We start from the raw sequence: 21,156 nt of genomic DNA, 5'->3' as shown, positions 1-21,156 counted from the left end.
GGAGATGCCCCCCTTCCTGGGTGAGCGGGAACGGGGCAAACGCTGAGGGGCTGCTGGGAGGGCGGTGCTGGTGCGCTGGGTGGCGGCTGTACCTGTTGTTGCGGGGGGCACGGATGTTGCCGCCACCACAAGGGAGCTCCCTTCAGAGGACGAGTCGCTGCCACTGACATCAGCACGAGTCCCCGCTGTGGGGCTCCCGTCGCCCTCCGTCCCTCTGGTGTACTCAGAGTCCGTTGCATGGCCCTCCAGGGCCATGTGGGATGCAGCTCCCTCGTGCTCCGATGCCACTTCTCCTCCGCCTGATGATGCTAATGCACACATGAACAGGAAGACCACAAATAAGGGGGGGGGGGAGAAAGAAAGACATGTTGAGTGCATGGATTACCGCTACCTTTGGTGGAGAGGACAGACACAGAAGCCCCCTGCACTACGCTGCGCACTTGGGGTCCACTACTCAATCAGTGGGACATGGCCTACAAGCCTATGGACGACAAATGCACACATAGATGACACAGGGCCATGAATAGCTGTACTTGGCACCCTACAGAGGTGGGGGGCGGGGGCACAGGGCCATGCCTTACGGAGGGGCCTAGCCTACAGAAATCGCCCTGGCCTAGAGATTGACGACTGGCACCCCTCCTACGTTGGGAGGCCATCCCCAGCAGAGCCTCAGCCGTCTTCCTGCTCCCGCGTCAGATGTCCTCCCACCTCTTCCGGCAGTGGGTGCCCCGTCTGTTGTGGACCCCCAGGGTCCGGACGTCCTTGGCGATGGCACGCCAAATAGCGATTTTCTGGTGGGCGCTGACCTATGTGACATGTACAGGGGAAGAAAAAAAATCATCACCTTCTGCATGCTTGATGTGAGTGGCCCCCCATCCCCACCCTTGCCATGTGGCCAATGCTCTCATCTGTCGTCTGATGCATGCCTCAATCGCTCCCCTCCCCACCATCTTTCATCCACCCGACTCAAGCCAGGCATTTCCCACAAAGCATAGTCCCAGTCTACTTACCTGTTGGTCTGGAGGACCGTAGAGTAGCGCATACTGGGGGAGGACCCCATCCACGAGTTTCTCCAATTCTTCAGAAGTGAAGGCAGGGGCCCTTTCCCCAGTCGCAGCAGCCATTGTCTCTTCCAGACCGAGGTCAGAGCAGCACTTGCAGTGTAGGTCCTCTCCTGTGGAAGATCAGGTATCGAGTGATTAAGTAGATAGAAAATGGCGGTCACGCCCGCGGCGGTGCGTACGGCGGCGGTGCGTACCGCGACCGCCGGCGCACATCGTCATTGGCTCGTGAAACCCATAAGGTTCTATGTTAACCAATGCGGCTTTGCGCCGCGGTCTTTGACCGCCTACCGCCACGGTGTGCCACGCCAGCGCATTGACCTCACATCCCATTGTCACACTTCACAGGTCAGGCAGACGCCATTTCAAGGGCCCACATGGCTTAATTTCTACTGCGTCACACATACCTAGGCCTTTCCTCAACACTCATACAAACCATTCAATGCATAGTGAATCGTGTTGTGTGCAAGCTGTGGGAACGTACCTGTGGGTTGATTGACTCTGTGCTCGCTGTTGTCCTTCCTAGGCACCGTCCGCTGGGCAATGCGAGGAGATGGAGGAATCTTCCCGTGTACAGACCGCTGGTGGACCTGTCGACAATGGAGGAAAGACATGTCATACTGACATACAGGCTTGACCGAGCCACTATTCATGAACTGTGTGCCCAGCTGGAGGCAGACCTGATGTCACCCATCCGCCAACCCACAGGGATCCCCCCTCTAGTGCAGGTGCTGTCAGTACTCCATTTCTTAGCAAGTGGGTCATTTCAAACAACAGTGGCCATATCATCAGGGATGTCTCAACCCATGGTTTCCAAGATGTTGTCCAGAGTGTTGTCTGCCCTGCTGAAACACATGAGGAGCTACATCATTTTCCCTGAGGTGGGGGATTTGCCTACAGTGAAGGGTGATTTCTATGCCCTTGGACATATCCCCAACATCATAGGTGCCATTGATGGGACACATGTGGCTTTTGTACCCCCCAGCAGGAGTGAACAGGTGTACAGGAACAGGAAAAGTTATCATTCGATGAATGTACAGATGGTCTGTTTGGCAGACCAGTACATCTCCCATGTTAATGCCAAGTTCCCTGGCTCAGTGCATGACGCCTACATCCTGCGGAATAGCAGCATCCCGTATGTGATGGGTCAACTCCAGAGGCACCGGGTGTGGCTATTAGGGGACTCTGGTTACCCCAACCTGTCCTGGCTACTGACCCCAGTGAGGAATCCCAGGACCAGGGCAGAGGAACGCTACAATGAGGCCCATGGGCGGACTAGGAGGGTGATCGAACGCACCTTTGGCCTCCTGAAGGCCAGGTTCAGGTGCCTCCATAAGACAGGTGGATCCCTAATGTACTCACCAAAGAAGGTGTGCCAGATCATCGTGGCCTGCTGTATGCTTCACAACCTGGCTTTGCGCCGCCAGGTGCCTTTTCTGCAGGAGGATGGTCCAGATGGTGGTGTTGTGGCAGCTGTGGAGCCTGTGGAGAGTGAAGAAGAGGAAGCTGGAGAGGACGACATAGACAACAGGAACACAGTAATAGAGCAATATTTTCAGTGACACACAGGTAAGAGTACACACCGGCATATTACATTTACTTAAAGACTCCTACCTCTCTACTGTCTGACTTTTTTCCCCAGTGTATGGTAACTGTGTTGTGACTTTCCCTTCCGTTTTCAGAGCTGTGGGCCCCACTGCGTGACATCTGCTTTGTTTCCCCATGGACTACAGCTGTGTGACAGCGGTTTGTTGGCATCACAATGTGAATAACAATTTTGGCACTGTCATGTCTAATACATTTGTTAAAATCACAGACAGACTCCAGATTGTTTATGTGCAATAAGTGTGTTTATTCAAGTGCTCTAATTTGGATGGGTGGTTGCAAATCGGTGAGGGGTGATGGGGAGGATTGTCCATGGCAGAGTCCAGACTAACAGGTTCACAGGTGCATTGTCCAAATGCCTGTGGGAAGTGGAGCAGGGGCAGTTTAAGGTTGGACAGGGTGACAATGTGGGACAGTGGAATGACAATTAGGGCGGTATCCTTTGCTGGCGGGGGTCTTGACATGTTACTCTGTCTTCTTCCTGGATCTACTTGCAGGGTGGTTCTCCTTCTGCAGGGGGTGGGGTTCTGGTGGCCTGTTGGTCTTCTGTCGGGGCCTCCTGTCCACTAGCGCCGGCGGAGGTGGTAGCCAGTTCTTGGTCCATGCTAGTGTCAGGGGCCCTTTGAGGTGCCACAGTGGTCCGCAATGTGGTGATTAAATCATTCAGGGCCACTACGATGGTACCCAGGGTGGAACTGATGTTTCTTAGTTCCTCCCTGAACCCCATGTACTGTTGCTCCTGCAGAAGCTGGATTTCCTGAAACCTGGCCAGGACCGTCGCCATCGTCTCCTGGGAGCGGTGGTATGCTCCCATGATGGAGGAGAGGGCCTCGTGGAGAGTGGGTTCCCTTGGCCTGTCCCCCCCCTGTCGCACAGCAGCCCTCCCAGTTCCCCTGTTTCCTTGGGCCTCCGTCCCCTGGACCGTATGCCCACTACCACTGCCCCCAGGTCCCTGTTGTTGTTGGGGTGGTGGGTTAGCCTGGGTTCCCTGTAGTGGTGGACACACCGCTGATCGACGTGTCCTGGGGACAGAGGTATGGGCCCGCTGGGTGGGTGCTGTGCTGGTGTTCCCAGAGGGGGGAAGGTCTGCTGTGGCGTGTGCCTGTCTGAGGGGAACCGACTGTCCCGAGGTCCCCGATGGACCGGGCTGGTCATCTAGATCCAGGGAGACAGAGCTGCTGTCATCACTGTGGGCCTCTTCTGGGGGTTGAGTGGACATTTGTGGACCCTCCTGCGCGGTGACCTGGCGTTCGGGTCCTGCAGGGGTATAAAAGTATGGTTATTGCTTCTGTGTGTGCCAATGGCGTGCGATGGGTGGGTGCCCGTGTACCCCAGTGCTGGCATTCCTTTGTGGGGGCTGTTGTGACGGTGTTTTGGGGGGGGGGTGATGGATATGTGCATTGGGCATGCTTTGGTGATGGGTGTCCATGCTTTGGGGCCGCATGCAGGACTAAGTTTTGGGATGGGTGGGTTGTGATGGTGAGACATTTGCAAGGGGTAGTTGTGATGGGGGTGAGGGTGGGGGTATGAGTTGGCATGCAGGTGGGGTGGGGGGGATGAAGTAGTGAAGATGAGACTTACCAGAGTCCATTCCTCTACCGACTCCTGCGAGGCCCTCAGGATGCAGGATGTTCAAGACTTGCTCCTCCCATGTTGTAAATTCTGGGGGAGGAGGTGGGGGTCCGCCGCCAGTCCGCTGTACCGCGATGTTGTGCCTTGATACCATGGAACGCACCTTCCCCCGTAGGTCGTTCCACCGCTTCCTGATGTCGTCCCTATTTCTTGGGTGCTGTCCCACAGCGTTGACCCTGCCGACTATTCTGCTCCATAGCTCCATCTTCCTGGCAATGGTGGTGTGCTGCACCTGTGTCCCGAACAGCTGGGGCTCTACTCGTACGATTTCCTCCACCATGACCCTGAGCTCAGCATCTGAGAACCTGGGGTGTCTTTGAGGTGCCATGGGGTGGTGTGGATGATGTGTTGGGTGGAGTGTGTAGTGATAAGTGGGGTGCTATTTAGTGGTGTGTTGTGTGAGGTGCGTGGAAGTTCTGTGGGTATTGGTATTGTGTGCCTGTGGATGCTTGGTAGTTGACTGTGGTGTCTCTCTCTCGCCTTCTCTCTGAATTTCTGGTCGTAGGGGTTTGTGGGTGATCTGGGTGTGTGTTTTATATTGTATTGGGTGTGTGGGAGTGGTGTGTGTATGTGTATCAGGTGTGTGTATTTCGAATTGTCCAATGTGGTAGTGTTTTGTACGAGTATGTGTATTTCGACCGCGGCGGTGTGTACCGCCAATAGAATGCCGCGGTTGAAAGACCGCCGCGTGGATTCGTGGGTCGTAATGGCATGGGCGTATTTCTGTTGGCGTGACGGTGGAGGTTTGGTCATCGCCAGTTTATCGCTGGTCGGTATTTTGGCGGTTTGCCTGTTGTGGGTCAGAGTGGCGGTTTACCGCGACCGCGGCGGTGTTATGGCGGTCTTCTGTCTGGCGGTAAGTGCCTTTTACCACCGAGGTTGGAATGACCGCCTAAGACTATTCAATCGTTTTCATCTGGTAAGTGAATTGAGAATTTGTTGAATAATGTACACAGTGTAGATTTTGATGTCTTCAAATGATCTGGTTCAAATGGTGGTAAAAGCCTTCTATAGCTGTGTGTGGATAGATTCTTAATATTGTGCTTATCATTGCTTATTCAAAGTCAATGAGATTTATTGGGCATATTACTTGTTAGTTTTTGCTTTAATTTGTGTAAGTAGTTCATGGTATGTAGCACATTGCTTGTTAGGAAGCAATGCACATACTAAAGGAATATATGTGTTTTGATACTCATAGTGTGTGGTGTAAATCTTTGTGAATGGCCGAGGGCATGTTTTGAAAGTGCCATCCATCATTCATGTTTGGTCTTAGGATAGTTAAATAAAGAAGGTTACTTTTGGTTCCATTTATAAGTACATCATACATGAGAAATGGTTCTTCACTGCGTGTAGTGTTTAGATTATCCAGAATGTTATGTCTGGAATCTTTTTAGGAGCAACAGGAGTTTCTGTTCTAGCCTTTCTGGTGCGTACAATTAGTCTCTTTAAATATGGCAATCGTGGCAGTTGTCCTGTAGTGCACTCAATGTTTTGGCAGTACATTTCTTAAAATTATTACTGTAGTGTCTAAGTAACTAATGTTTGCTCCTCTAAGGATTTGCAAATCATTCTCATTTCTATTTTAGTCACATTTGAGTGGTAGTTATGCTCTCTAATGTTAGTTACAACATAATTTCCAGTAGTGGCCCACCCATACCAAGCATTAACATAGCATTTTGCATATATCCAATGTATATTTTATTGAGATGAGGGACAAATGATGACTTTTTGTTTTAATTTAATGTTTAGAAAACGTTATTGTTTATTTGTTTATTTTTAGAGCTACATTTTTGTTTGTGTTTGCTTTATTTTGAACTTTTACATGGTGTTAGTTATTGGATATTAAATTACTTTTATTTACTTTTGAACGTTTGTAGAGTTTTGTCATTTAGAAAGGTGTTGTTTCTGTTTTGCCGGTCAGTATTTTCGTGTTGAATCTTCTTTTGTTATCTACAGTTTGCAAATATAAGGTAAAGAATGTTTAGTGGCTGATTTTAAGGACTACATTTTCAGGAGTTAATATAATTCCGATTTATATATGTGTGTTTAAATTACTTACTCTTTGAAGTATTATGTAGCTTTTTTGAAGAATGGGTCTTCTTTTTTTCTCTCTGGAATCCATCAGTGTTGCTTGCACCACTAAATTTCACCCCACACATCAAAACACACACCAACCCACACATCACCCAAACCACCCCATGGCACGGCAAAGACACCCCAGGTTCTCTGAGGAGGAGCTCAGGGTCATAGTGGAGGAAATCATCCGGGTAGAGCTACAGCTATTCGGATCACAGGTGCAGCACACCTCCATAGCTAGGAAGATGGAGCTATGGTAAAGAATTGTGGACAGGGTCAACGCAGTGGGACAGCACCCAAGAAATAGGGATGACATCAGGAAGAGGTGGAACGACCTACGGGGGAAGGTGCGTTCCGTGGTCTCAAGACACCACATCGCGGTACAGAAGACTCACGGCGAACCCCCACCTCCTCCCCCACAACTAACAAAATGGGAGGAGCAGGTCTTGGCTGTTCTGCATCCTGAGGGCCTTGCAGGAGTAGCTGGAGGAATGGACTCTGGTAAGTCACATCTTCACTACTATATTCCCCACCCTACCTGCATGCCATCATATACCCCCACCCTCGCCCTCAACCCCATCACTACTACTCCTCACAAATGTCCCAATATCACAAACCACCCATCCCAACACCAAACCCTGCATGTAACACTAAAGCATGGACACCCATCACCAAAGCATGTCCACTACAGATACCCATACACCCCCCTAAACCATCATCACACAAGGTCCCACACAGGAATGCAAGCACTGGGGTACACGGTCAACCACCCATTGCACACCATGGCACACACAGATGCAATACTCATGCTTTTAGACCCCTGCAGGACCCCTACCCAACGTCACTGGACAGGAGGGTCCAGACATGTCCACACCACCCGCAGAAGAGGCCCACAGTGATGACAGCAGCTCTGTCCAACTGGATCTAGACGACCAGCCCGGCCCATCTGGGACCTTGGGACAGTTGGTTCCCCTCACACAGTCACAGGCCACCACAGAGCTTCCCCCCTCTGGAAACACCAGCACAGCACCCACCCAGCAGGCCCATACCGCTGTCCCCAGGACACGTCAATCAGCAGTGTGTCCACCACTGCAGGGAACCCAGGCTAACCCACCACCCCAATAACAATAGGGACCTGGGGGCAGTGGTGGTGGCCACACGGTTCAGGGGACAGAGGCCCAGGAACACAGGGGAACTGGGAGGGCTGCTGTGCGACAGGGGGAGGACAGGCCCAGGGAACCCACTCTCCACGAGGCCCTCTCCAACATCATGGGAGCCTACCATCATTCCCAGGAGAAGATGACAACAGTACTGGCCAAGTTTCAGAAGACCCAGCGGCTGCAGGAGGAACAGTATTTGGGCTTCAGGGAGGAACTCACATCCATCAATTCCACCCTGTGCACCATTGTAGGGGTGCTGAAGGAAGTCCTCTACACCAGGAGGGACATTGCGGCACAACAAGGGGCCCCTGACACTAGCCTGGACGATGAACGGCCCACCACCTCCACCGGCGCTAGTGGACAGGAGGCACTGCCACAGGACCACCACACCAGCACCCCACCCCCTGCAGAGGGAGAACCATCCCGCAAACGGTCCCTGAGATCCAGGACAAAGACAAAGAATGATGCCAAAGACCGCCGCCAAGAAATAAGACCACCCTGATTGTCATCCTTTTGTCCCACCTTGTCACCCTGTCCATCCTCAAACTGCCCCAGCTCCACTTCCTATGCCCCTTTGGACAATGCACCTGTGAGACTAATAGCTTGGACTCTGCCTTGGACATTCCTCCACCATCACCCCTCACCATTTTACAATCCCCTCCAATATTGAGCGCTTAAATAAACACCCTTAAAGCACAAAACAATATGGAGTCTGTCTGTGATTTCGAATTAGTGTATTAGCAATTACAGTGACAAAATGCTCTTTCAAATGTAATGTCAACATACCTATGTCACACAGCTCTAGTCTATGAGGAAATAAAGCAGATGTCACACAGTGGGACCCACATCTGTGAAATCATAAGGGAAAGTGACTACTCAGTGACTATACACTGGGTGAAAAGGACAGGCAGTAGAGAGGTAGTAGTTTTAAAGTACATGTAGCAGGCAGGTTTGTCTTCTTACCTGTCTCTCACTGGAAGTATTGCAGGATCACCGAGCTCCTGTTGTCGATGTCCTCTTCTTCTGCTTCCTCGTCTTCACTGTCCAAAGGCTCCACAGCTGCCACAACACCTCCATCTGGGCCATCCTCCTGCAGAAAAGGCACCTGTCGTCACAAAGCCAAGATGTGAAACATACAGCAGGCCACGATGATCTGGCACACCTTCTTTGGTGAGTAGAATAGGGATCCACCTGTCATATGTAGGCAGCGGAACCTGGCCTTCAGGAGGCCGGAGGTCCTCTCTATAATCCTCCTGGTTCACCCATGGGCCTCATTGTAGCGTTCCTCTGCCCTTGTCCTGGGATTCCTCACTGGGGTCAGTAGCCATGACAGGTTGGGGTAACCAGAGTCACCTGCAAATGGCGAGGGACAATTGTTAGACACACACTAACTCTTAGGGACATCCCCAGAACCAGACAACTATTCCCACTGATTTGGGTCCAGGTGCTCACCTAATTGCCACACCCAGTGCCTCTGTAGTTGCCCCATCACATAAGGGATGCTGCTATTCCGCAGGATGTAAGCGTCATGCACTGAGCCAGGGAATTTTGCTTTAACATGGGAGATGTACTGGTCTGCCAAACACACCATCTGCACATCCATGGAATGGTAACTCTTCCGGTTTCTGTACACCTGTTCACTCCTGCGGGGGATACCAAGGCCACATGTGTCCCATCAAGGGCACCTATGATGTTAGGGATATGTCCCAGGGCATAAAAGTCACCATTCACTGTAGGCAAATCCTCCACCTGAGGGAAACAATGTAGCTCCACATGTGTTTCAGCAGGGCAGACAACACTCTGGACAACACGTTGGAAAACATAGGCTGGGACATCCCTGATGCTATGGCCACTGTTGTTTGAAAAGACCCACTTGCCAGGAAATGGAGTACTGACAGCACCTGCACTTGAGGGGGGATACCTGTGGGATGGCGGATAGCTGAAATCAGGTCTGGCTCCAACTGGGCAGACAGTTCCTGGATTGTGGCACGATCAAGCTTGTAGGTGATGATCACATGTCTTTCCTCCATTGTCGACAGGTCCACCAGCGGTCTGTACACCAGAGGAAGCCACCATCTCCTCACATGCCCCAGCGGACGGTGCCTATGGAGGAGAACAGCGAGCACAGAGTCAACCAACTCTGAGGTACGTAAACACAGCTTACTCCAAAAACTATTCATAAAACGAATTTTGCCTGTATGAGTGTTTATCCAAGGCCTAGGTATGTGTGACGCAGTCAAAAATAAAGCCATGTGGGCCCCTGAAATGGCGGCTGCCTGACCAGTAAAGTGGGACAATGGGATATGAGGTAACTGCGCTGGCGTTGTACACCGTCGCGGTAGGCGGTCGAAGACTGTGGTGCAATTCTGCATTGGTTTACATTGGACCTTATGAGTCCCAGGAGCCAATGACGATGTACGCCGGCGGTGACGGTACGCACCGCCGCGGACGTGACCGCCATTTTCTCACTGCTCAATCACTTGATATCTGATCTTCGACAGGAGAGGACCTACACTGCAAGTGCTGCTGTGACCTCAGTCTGGAAGAGACATTGGCTCGTGCGTCTGGGGAAAGGGCCCCTGCCTTCAGCACGGAGGAGTTGGAGAAACGGTAGCGGTACGGTATTGCATGCACTCAACATGTCTTTCTTCTGTTTCCCCCCCCCCCCTTTTTGTGGTCTCCGTGTACTTGTGTGCATTAACATCGTCAGGCAGAGGAGCAGTGGCACTGGAGCAGGAGGGAGCTGCATCCCACATGGCCCTGGAGGGCGACACTACGGACTCCAAATTCACCAGTGGGACGGAGGGCGAGGGGAGCTCCACGGCGGGGACAGGAGCTGACACCAGCGATACGGGCACCTCCTCTGATGGGAGCTCCCTTCTGGTGGCGGCCCCATCTGTGCGTCGTTGCTGCAGGCACAGGCTCCCAGCCTGCCCTACGCCAATCCTGACGCTGCTCAGAGCAGTGTCAGGATTGGCTGGGAGTGGCCAGCGAGGTTGCTGTCAGCTAGACTGGGAGCCTGTGCAGACTGGGAGCCTGTGCAGGCTCTCTCCAGCCCAGCAAACGTGTTGCTGGGCTGGAGAGAGTCCTGTGCGCAAGTGTGTTTGGCCAGCTTGAGACTGCCGGCCAAACACATATGCGCTCTGAGGGGGGTGCACTCCCCTCAGATCGTCACCCTCAATGCTCCTCCCCTTTCACATGGAAAAGATGATAAACAGAGTTAATTATCCTTTCCATGTAGAAGAATTTGCTGCGGTTGCTGCTGGCGGGGGCTGAAGCTCCTCCACCCATATGGAGGAGCTGCGCCTGCAGCAGGAGCAATAATACCGGGGTCAGGGCCATGAAAGATCACTGATCCTCAGTCACAGCTGTAGTTTAATACTGACCTTTAGTGATTGCAGGGCTCTTGCTTTCATTACCATGACACCCATAAGCACTTGAAATCACGTGATGATCTGGTCATGCAGTTTCAAATGTGTGAATAAAGTTAAAATGTTGTAATACTTTACCCGTAATGTGCTGTCTTCCGGTGTTCAACTACACGAAATATGTTCTCACATGAATTGTGAAGTAAACACAGAAATACTTTTTTTAATAGGCTAAAATAATCATTTAAACACCTCAAACATTTTTAGGCAGTGATACAGAATACTCACTTAAAAAGTGACTAAAACACTCTTCAGACTCTCTCTTTGCATGACCCTGTGTAGCAAAATAATACTTGCAGCACTTGATTCCGACACAGTGCCAACGGTGAACAGTTGAGCTCTTGAACTGCTATTATTTTAATGTATACTCGAGCCTGAGAGAACACCATTACAATAATGCATCGCTTTAACTTGTGATCCGTGAATAGTGGTTTCCAGTCCTGCCTACACCTCAAGTGCTTTCTTTGTAACCATTATCTGAAAAAATTAAACAAGATTTCAGCATCAAAGCAGTACATAAGCACACTGTAGGGAAAAAACAAACATGCATATGATTAAACCAGAACTCTGCCTCGCTATTAAAAAACAAACTGGATTCATGCCAGCTTGACTCTGTAGCACTCATTGGAATTAAAACAAGGTTGATGTGATAAAATCTAAGGCGGGTTATCAGCAGCATGTTATAGTTAGAGCTATTTTGTAGTGGTGAGGTAGTGATGTTTGAAATGGATTGTTCTATAAAACAGCGAATGGTCATGCATAATGCATCTTTTCGTTTCCTAGCATTACATCTACAGTCATGCAAGTTTATTCTTCTCTCACTGAAACTGTTAAAGTGATTATTTCAGATATAACAAATTCATCTTTTCAAAAGAGATTAACTGACAGTATTTACAACTACGCATCTAACAATAGTTAAAGTATACAATACAAAGCACAGTGGTGGCGCCACAAATCTCAAGGGGGGGAGCAGGGGAAATAAAAGAAAAAACGTACCTGTCCTAATGCTGCCGGCCTCCTTGCTCCTCTTTGCTCCAGCTCTTGTGGTGTCCCAGCAATCCCTCGGACACCAGCACAGGCTCCCCAGTCAATTCAGGCGCTACTCTCAAGCTATACCTATCATGAGAGCAGCACCAGGATTGGTCTGACGGCTTGGTCTGACGCTCAGGCAGTGCAGGGGAGTCTGTGCTGTTTTTCCAACCTGACTGTGCAACACAGCTGGTTTGGAGAAACCTAAGTGTGCATGTCAGTTTGGTCGGCCTAAGACGGAGGGCCAAACTGACATACGCACTTTTAACTGCACTCCACTCCTCCTTAACCCTCCCATGGCCTGGCCCCACCCCTCCCCACACACTCTGGCTCAGCCAGCAGCTGAAATATAAAACGATAATAAAATATTGTTTTATTTTTCAGCTCCTGGCTCTTAATCAGTGGGTGATGCTGCTCTGCCACTGCGGAGGAGTCTCTGTTGACAAAGCATTTACTGTCATTACTATTCTTGGAATCATTTAGGCACGGTTACTAGGGTACAGTAAGAGGGCATAAACACACTTTGCACCCATTTTCACTTGACATCAGTGCCCATCAGGATATAAGTGTCAATTTCCTCTCATGTTGGTCGGACCGGCAAATAGGGCACTCACGCATTGACTGAATGGCTAGTCTTACTGATCACCTAATGATTTGTTTTTTACTGTTTGTGGGCCGATTTATGGCTTGGTGGGCCCATTCTTAATGTTAATTTCTCTTATATTACCACAAGCTTTGCCTGCAGCAAACACAAATGCATACTTTCTATCATACCTTGCAAAACACCTATGTAGCTTGTCTTTACAATGTTAAAGCTACCTTGATTTGCAAATGTGAGCCACATTTTTAACTAGCTGATTTGCTAATGGGGTCCACTTTTAATTTGGTGCTTGGGACTTTAGTGCTTGGGACTATTTATTGTCCCAGTCAGACCCTGTCGGCAATTAAGACTGTATCATGATGGGTGTAGCGACTTCCCCTGCCTAGGTTCCCACCAATGACTAGGCCACATACGGATTAGTAAATCACACGTCTTTATTCCTCTGCGTGTAACTGAGAACTCCAACATACCAAACCAAGCTTTCATTCCATTCTGTTCTAGTGGTGCCCATGGCTTCTTTGTCATTAAATTCTCTAAACTTACAGTGTTTGATAAGTTTGCTGGGTTTTTCCAAAAATTCATCAATTGTTTCACCAACTCTTTGATGATCATGTCATTCATAATCAACGTTTGGTACTGGATTAAACTTGAGATTCAAACATTTTTAATCTGATGGCATGCAACTTATTTGTTTGATCTTGACATTTTTTATTACTTTTTTCACACCACCACCAGCAAGATTTTATAGATATTTGATCATCTTCCTGCTATCAGTCTTCTCAAGTTCATCAATTAAATCTTCAAATGTTTCTATCCAGGCAGTCCATTTGTCACCAATATTTTGCATTTTGGTGGTGTCGAATGGTGGTGGTGGTTTTAGGAAGGTGGCAGTATTGTAGCCCAGTGTGAAACTAACTGCTGTAGGTATTGGAGCTCTCTCTGGCCCCTTTGACAGGAAATCAGGTTTGGTTCTATTCATGCCCTGGCCCTGCAATGGACCAGTCTTGGGGTCGTCCTTGATGGGCTCCTTAAGCAGAAAGGCCTTCTGCCTAAGTTCTTGCCGCTGTAGATATGGGCCGCTCCTTTGCACAACCCAGGACATTTCTCTTGGTGCCTCTGTTAACTGGGGTATGATGACTCCGTTTATCAGGCTTTGTAAGTCACCTATAGTATTCTTCTTACACTCCAGTTTGTATTTTCTTCCACCTAGTTGATCTCTGCCTTGCAGCACTTCTGTTTGCAGCGTTATTTGGTGCCTGATAATTGTTTTCAACTGCACTTTGTAAACCTGGTTGAATCCGCCTTCAGGGTTAATGCTCTATATTTTGTATAAAAATGTCATTGCTTGGCAGCGCAGTACCTTTTTGTATCATCTTGGTCTTAGTTTTGATGTAGCAAGCATTTCTTGACCAGCAATGTGTAGACTTTTTCAAGAAGTTCTCTTTCTGTTCACACACTTCACACCTGCTGGAGTTGCGCTCTGACTCCACATACGTCAACCGTCGACTCAGCACATCGACGAAGGCACATGTGGCATGCACAAGCATGTAGCTTGGACCACGGCAAGCTCCCCAGGAGAGCACTTTCTTTTTAGGATTGCTTATCTTCAGTCTTGTCACCAGTTGTAGCATCTTCCCAAGCCTGGGTACCCACCAATGACAAGGCCACACACGGAGCTGTAAATCATACATCTTTTTCCTCTGCATGGATCTGCGGACTCCAACATTTCATACTAAGCTTTGATTAGATTCTATCCTAGTGATTATATCGCACTGATACAGAGTTCTCAGGGAGCCAGAAAGATTCTGTTATGAATCATGCAAGACACCACATTGCGCTTTGCTTTGCATAGCAAAGCCCAGAGCCTGTTGTATATGCCTGCAGAACATAAAATGAATTCATATAACCCAATACTTCTCTGAATTGGAATGTTTAATTCAGATAGCACAGCATAGTAGAAGATAAAATCAAAGGTTGCTCACTGTTTCCGAGCTGTAGTGTCTGAAAATACAGGACTAATTCAGAGAAATATTGAGTTAAATTAATTCACTTCACACACTACAGGCACATAAAAGGAGGCGCATGGCTATGACTGCACCTGCAAAGCCTATCATGATGCGCCCCCTGATTGTACCTAGTCATAACTGCAGAAGCAAACCACCACACTGGCGTAATAAAGCACACATAACCTATGCAAATAGCGTTTGTACTCACTAGTCCCAATTATTTTACACCCAGGGGCCGTATCATGATGGGCTTTGCTACCTCAGTACAGAGCAGAGCACTTGTTCTTATGTGACTGCAGGGCGTAAAGTCAATTAACTTACTCAGACACTCGTCAAAGTTAGTGCATTATTTAAGAAAGCACATCTCACAAACAGAAAGAGGAAACCACTGCTCATTGTTCCTGAGCTCTACTATCTGAAAATAAAGATCCAACTTACAGTAGTGACTAACAAAGGCCTCCGCAGCCCCCCCAGTGCAAGGGGGGGCAACAAGCTCCAGGGAACCCTGGACAGAGAACTCCTCAGTGAGCTTGGAGGGGGCACCTCCATGTACTGTGCAGAAAGGGGCCTCAAGTTTTGTTACACCACTGACCTAGAAGAATAATGGCATGGACGCCATTTAGGGTTCACCGGTGTCACAGCTGTGACCCCTGGCTTGGCCCTTGTGACCCCCCTGGCACTGTCTGTGTGACGCTTGGCTTCAGAGGTGGCAAAATCAGTGGCAGGAGCAGAATGGCAGTGCGTCTTTATGGACCTCAGAGCCAGGCTCCTCTCTCAGGGTTTTCTCTCATTTTTTTACAACACTAATGGTAAATAATTCTTCATTATTCTCTATTAATGTAATAAAAATACAATTAGCTGGTCTATGGCCCTACCTGGCAGCTGCGGTAAGTAGAAAATGCTTTTAAATGCATGTTGTGTTTGTGCTTGAGGGTGAGTGTGTGTAGGAGGCTGGCCTGGTTTGTAGTGGGTACCTAAGGTACTTACACCTTATACCAGGTCCAGGTATCCCTTATTAGTGAAATGTAGGCAGTGCCTAGAAGCCAGGCTGTCTAGAGGTAGCTATAGGCAGAGCAGCCAAGGCTGAACTAGGAGATATGCAAAGCTCTTGCATTATCACTGTAGTCACAAAATACTTACACACAAGAAAGACAATACTGAGTGTTACCGAAAATAAAGGTACTTTACTTTAGTGACACTAGGTCGAAATTATTTTAGAGGCTATACTCCCTTAAGAGGCAAATATTATACACAAAAGATACACTAGTAACCTGTTAGACCTGACAGCCTTAGGGTGGTCACCCCTAACTTTTTGCCTGCCTCCCTCCACTTTTTGGACACTGTTTTTGCTGGCTTTTAGACTCTGCACACTTTATCACTGCTAACCAGTGCTAAAGTGCATATGCTCCCTCCCTTTAAACATGGTAACCTTGAATCATACCTGATTGGACTATTTAATTTACTTATAAGTCCCTAGTAATGTGCACTATGGGGGTCATTCTGACGCCGGCGGGCGGCGGGAGCCGCCCGTCTGGAGGGAACCGCCAGAATACCGCTGCACGGTCAAAAGACCGCCGCGGGTATTCTGGGTTTCCCACTGGGCTGGCGGGCCACCGCCAAAAGGCCGCCCGCCAGCCCAGTGGGAAACACCCCTCCATGAGGATGCCGGCTCCGAATGGAGCCGGCGGAGTGGAGGATGTGCGACGGGTGCAGTGGCACCCGTCGCGTATTTCAGTGTCTGCAAAGCAGACACTGAAATACAAAGTGGGGCCCTCTTACAGGGGACCCTGCAGTGCCCATGCCATTGGCATGGGCACTGCAGGGGCCCCCAGGGGCCCCACGACACCCCTCACCGCCATCCTGTTCCTGGTGGGCGGAACCGCCAGGAACAGGATGGCGGTGAGGGGGTCGGAATCCCCATGGCGGCGCAGCAAGCTGCGCCGCCATGGCGGATTCCCATGGGCAGCGGAAAGTCGGCGGTACACCGCCGACTTTCCGTTTCTGTCCGCGGCTGTACCGCCGCGGTCAGAATGCCCGGCGGAGCACCGCCAGCCTGTTGGCGGTGCTACCGCCGACCTCGGCCCCGGCGGTCCATGACCGCCGGGGTCAGAATGACCCCCTATATGTGCCTAGGGCCTGTAGATTAAATGCTACTAGTGGGCCTGCAGCACTGGTTGTGCCACCCACATAAGTAGCCCCTTTTACCTTGTCTCAGGCCTGCCATTGCAAGGCCTGTAGGTGCAGTTTCACTGTCACCTCGACTTGGCATTTAAAAGTACTTGCCAAGCCTAAACCTCCCCTTTCTCCACATATAAGTCACCTCTAATGTGTGCCCTAGGTAACCCCTGGAGCAGGGTGCTGTGTGGGTGAAAGGCAGGACATGTACCTGTGTAGTTTACATGTCCTGGTAGTGTAAAACTCCTAAATTCGTTTTTGCACTACTGTGAGCTCTGCTCCCTTCATAGGCTAACATTGGGGCTGCCCTCATACAGTATTGGAGTGGTAGCTGCTGATCTGAAAGGAGTAGGACGGTCATATTTAGTATGGCCAGAATGGTAATACCAAATCCTGCTGACTGGTGAAGTTGGATTTAATATTACTATTCTAGAAATGCCACTTTTAGAAAGTGAGCATTTCTTTGCACTTAAATCTTTCTGTGCCTTACAATCCACATCTGGCTGGGCTTAGCTGACAGCTCCTTGTGCATTCACTCAGACACACCCCAAACACAGGGTACTCAACCTCACTTGCATACATCTGCATTTTGAATGGGTCTTCCTGGGCTGGGAGGGTGGAGGGCCTGCTCTCACACAAAGGACTGCCACACCCCCTACTGGGACCCTGGCAGACAGGATTGAACTGAAATGGGACCTGGTGCACTTCTTAGCCACTCTTTGAAGTCTCCCCCACTTCAAAGGCACATTTGGGTATAAAACAGGGCCTCTGCCCTACCTCATCAGACACTTGCTGGAGAAGAAACCTGAACCAGAACCTGCATCCTGCCAAGAAGAACTACCTGGCTGCCTAAAGGACTCACCTGACTGCTTTCTACAAAGGACTGCTGCCTTGCTGTTGCCCTGCTGCCTTGCTGTACTCTTGTCTGGCTGTGAAAGTGCTCTCCAAGGGCTTGGATAGAGCTTGCCTCCTGTTCCCTGAAGTCTCAGGACCAAAAAGACTTCTCTTTTTCATTTGGACTCTTCGTGCACCAAAAGTTTCGACGCACAGCTTGTTCCGCGGCGAGAAAAACGCTGCACACTGACGCTGATCGACGCGACGCCTTCGGGGCGACCGGAACTTCAACGCATGGCCTCTCAAGGACAGCGCCGCCCGACTTCAGAGGAGAAATCGAAGCGACGCCTGCCGCGAGAGCGAAACTTCGACGCACAACCCCGCGGAACGACGCGCAGCCGGAAAACAAGCAGGAGAATCCACGCACAGACCCGGGACATCTGGTAATCCCCGCGACCCATAGAAAGAGACTGTCCGCGTGCCGGAAAACGACGCACGACTTCCCCGTGTGAAAAATAACGACGCAAGTCCATGTGTGCTGGGATGAAATCGACACACACACCATTTTTCCACGTATCTTTTCTTCTGCGGCCCTTTGCGGAGATTTTCCACTCCTAACCAGGTACTTTGTGCTTGAAAGAGACTTTGATTGATTTTTAAAGACTTAAGACACTTGATATCACTTTCCAGTAATATCCCTACAATTTAACATTGCATCTTTATTCGTTTTGACCTACAATTATCCTGATAAATTTTATATATTTTTCTAATCTCTGTGTGGTGTATTTTTGTGGTGCTATATTGTGTTATTGTATGATTTATTGCACAAATACTTTACACATTGCCTTCTAAGTTAAGCCTGACTGCTCGTGCCAAGCTACCAGAGGGTGGGCACAGGATAATCTTCGATTGTGTGTGACTTACCCTGACTAGAGTGAGGGTTCTTGCTTGGACAGAGGGTAACCTGACTGCCAACCAAAAACCCCATTTCTAACATAACCAAAATCAGGTAAGTAACCAGTCATAAAATAGTGTAAACAATGAAAATCACTATAGGTTGCAATGGGCTTAGGGGCAACACAGACCATATACTAAAATAGTGGAATGAGAATGTCGGTTTCCCACCTAGGCAAGTGTACTGTGTAGAGGGGCACTGGGAGTGTAAGAAAACACCAAAGGTAAGTAAAATACCCCACCCCACTGCCCAGGAAAGCAGGAGTAAAGTACAGCAAGTTTCCTAAAACGCACTAGAAGTCGCGGTAGAAGACAGTGCAAGAACTAGAAGAGACTGCAAGAGACCAATGATGGATTTCAGGACCTGAAGACCTGTGGAAGAAGGGGACCAAGTCCAAGAAGCACTGAAGAGTCCAGGGAGAACAGGAGCCCCTGCTAACCCGGATAAAGGTACAAAAGGGGAACCACAAGTGAGAAGACACAGTCAGTATTGCACCAAAGAAGATAGATGCGGGTTCCTGGTTGGTGCAGAAGATGTCCCACACTGGATGGATAAATGCAGAATGGTTTGCATCATGGGATTCTGCCAACAAGCCTTGGTAAACACAAAACTCATGTTTTTCAAAAAATGTCACTGCTCGGGCCCAGGAAGGACCAGGTGAACTCTACCCTGGAGCAGGAGACAGAGGTGGTTCTCAGCAACTCAGAGAGCTCTCAGAAGACCAGGCAGCATGCACAGGAGTCCCACAGCATGGGGACAAAGGAGTTGCAAATGGAGGTCATCACAGCACTACACAAAGGGATCCCACACTGCCAGGGAACAACCCATGGAGCTGAGCATTGCAGGATAGAGTGCTGGGGACCTGGGCTATGCTGTGTATGAAGGATTTCTTAGAGAAGCACACAGAAACCCAAGGAGCTGAAAAACACTTGGTGCACAGGGGTACTATCTGGCACAGGGAGGCAAGCTCTTACCTTCACCAAATTTGGGCAGCTGGACCTTTGGACAGTCAGGGTCACTTTAGTTCATCACCCGTGTTCCAGAAAAACACTTGTTGTCGGAAGAGGGGACCCAGAGTACCGGTCATCGCTGCAGAGAGATGCCTGCTGAAGAAGGGAAGTGACTCAGTCACTCCACGAGAGATTCCTTCCTGTCTTCTGATGCAGGATAAAGACAGGCAGTCCACAGAGTGTGCAGAACCTGGAAACTGTTGCAGTTGCTGGCAGGAGCTGAAGTTACACAGTTGCAGTAGCCTTCTTGGATACTTTGTTGCAGTTGTAGAGATCCTGGAGCAGTTCTGCGGTTGACCCGATGGAGAAGGTGAGGGAAAGGATGCAGAGGAGTCCTGCTTTAGTCTTGCAATCCGAATCTGAGGAAAAACCCACAGGAGAGACCCTAAATAGCCCTCAGAGGTGGATTGGTCACCTAACCAGGTATGGACCTATCAGGGGGGTACTCTGATGTCACCTGCTGGCATTGGCAACTCAGATACTCCCAGAGTTCCCTGACCATCCTGAAAACAAGATGGCAGAACTCAGGGAGACTCTGGAGGAGCTCTGGGCACCACCCCTGGGGTGGCGATGGACAGGGGAGTGGTCATTCCCCTTTACTTTGCCAGTTTCATGCCAGAGCAGGGACTGGGGGTCCCTGAACCAGTGTAGGCTGGATGATGAAAGGAGGGCACCATCTGTGCCCTTCACAGAACTTCCAGAGGCTCTGGGAGGAAACCCCTCCCATACCTGTAACACTTATTTCCAAAGGGAGAGGGTGTAACACCCCTCTCCTAAAGGAAATGCATTGTTCTGCCTTCCTGGGATTGAGCTGCTCACGCCCCAGGAGGACAGAAGCCTGTCTGTGAGGTGGCAGCAGCTGGGGCTGCAGTGAAAACCTCAGAAAACTGGTATGGCAGTACTGGGGGTCCATGGTGGAGCCCCCAGGTTGCATGGAAATATCCGCCCAATACCAGAATAAGATTGGGGGTACAATTTCTCACTCTTAGAGACCTTACATGGCCATATTCGGGGTTACCATTGTGAAGCTACATATATATATTGACCTATATGTAGTGCACACTTATAATGGCATCCTCGCACATACTTAGTCCGGGAAATTGGTCCTGGACAACGTGGGGGCACCTCTGCCAGTGCAGGGGTGCCCTCACATACAGTAACTTTGCCCCTAGCCTTCAGGAACTGAAGGTTAGACATATAGGTGACTTATAAGTTACCCGGTGCAGTGAAAAATGGCTGTGAAATAGTGCTTGCACTATTTCACTCAGGCTGCAATGGCAGTCCTGAAGAAGTGTTTGTCTGAGCTCCTTGGGGGGGGCAAAAGAAATGCTGCAGCTCATAAGGATCTCCTGGAACCCGAATGCCCTGGGTACCTAGGTACCGTATACTAGGGATTTATAGGGGGATCCAGTATGCCAATTTGTAGTGGAATACTGGGTTACCAGAATTTAAGTACAAATCTGGAACCAGTGAGGCAGTAAAAATACACTGACAAACACTGACAAGCAGGCCAAAAATGGGGGTAACCATGCTAGAAAGAGGCTACTTTCTCACAGTGTGTCTTTGTGTGAGAGTGTGTGTCTG

Source organism: Pleurodeles waltl, chromosome 5 (genome assembly GCF_031143425.1).
Source record: "Pleurodeles waltl isolate 20211129_DDA chromosome 5, aPleWal1.hap1.20221129, whole genome shotgun sequence".
Taxonomy (NCBI): Eukaryota; Metazoa; Chordata; class Amphibia; order Caudata; family Salamandridae; genus Pleurodeles; species Pleurodeles waltl.
This window is presented reverse-complemented; position numbering follows the sequence as displayed.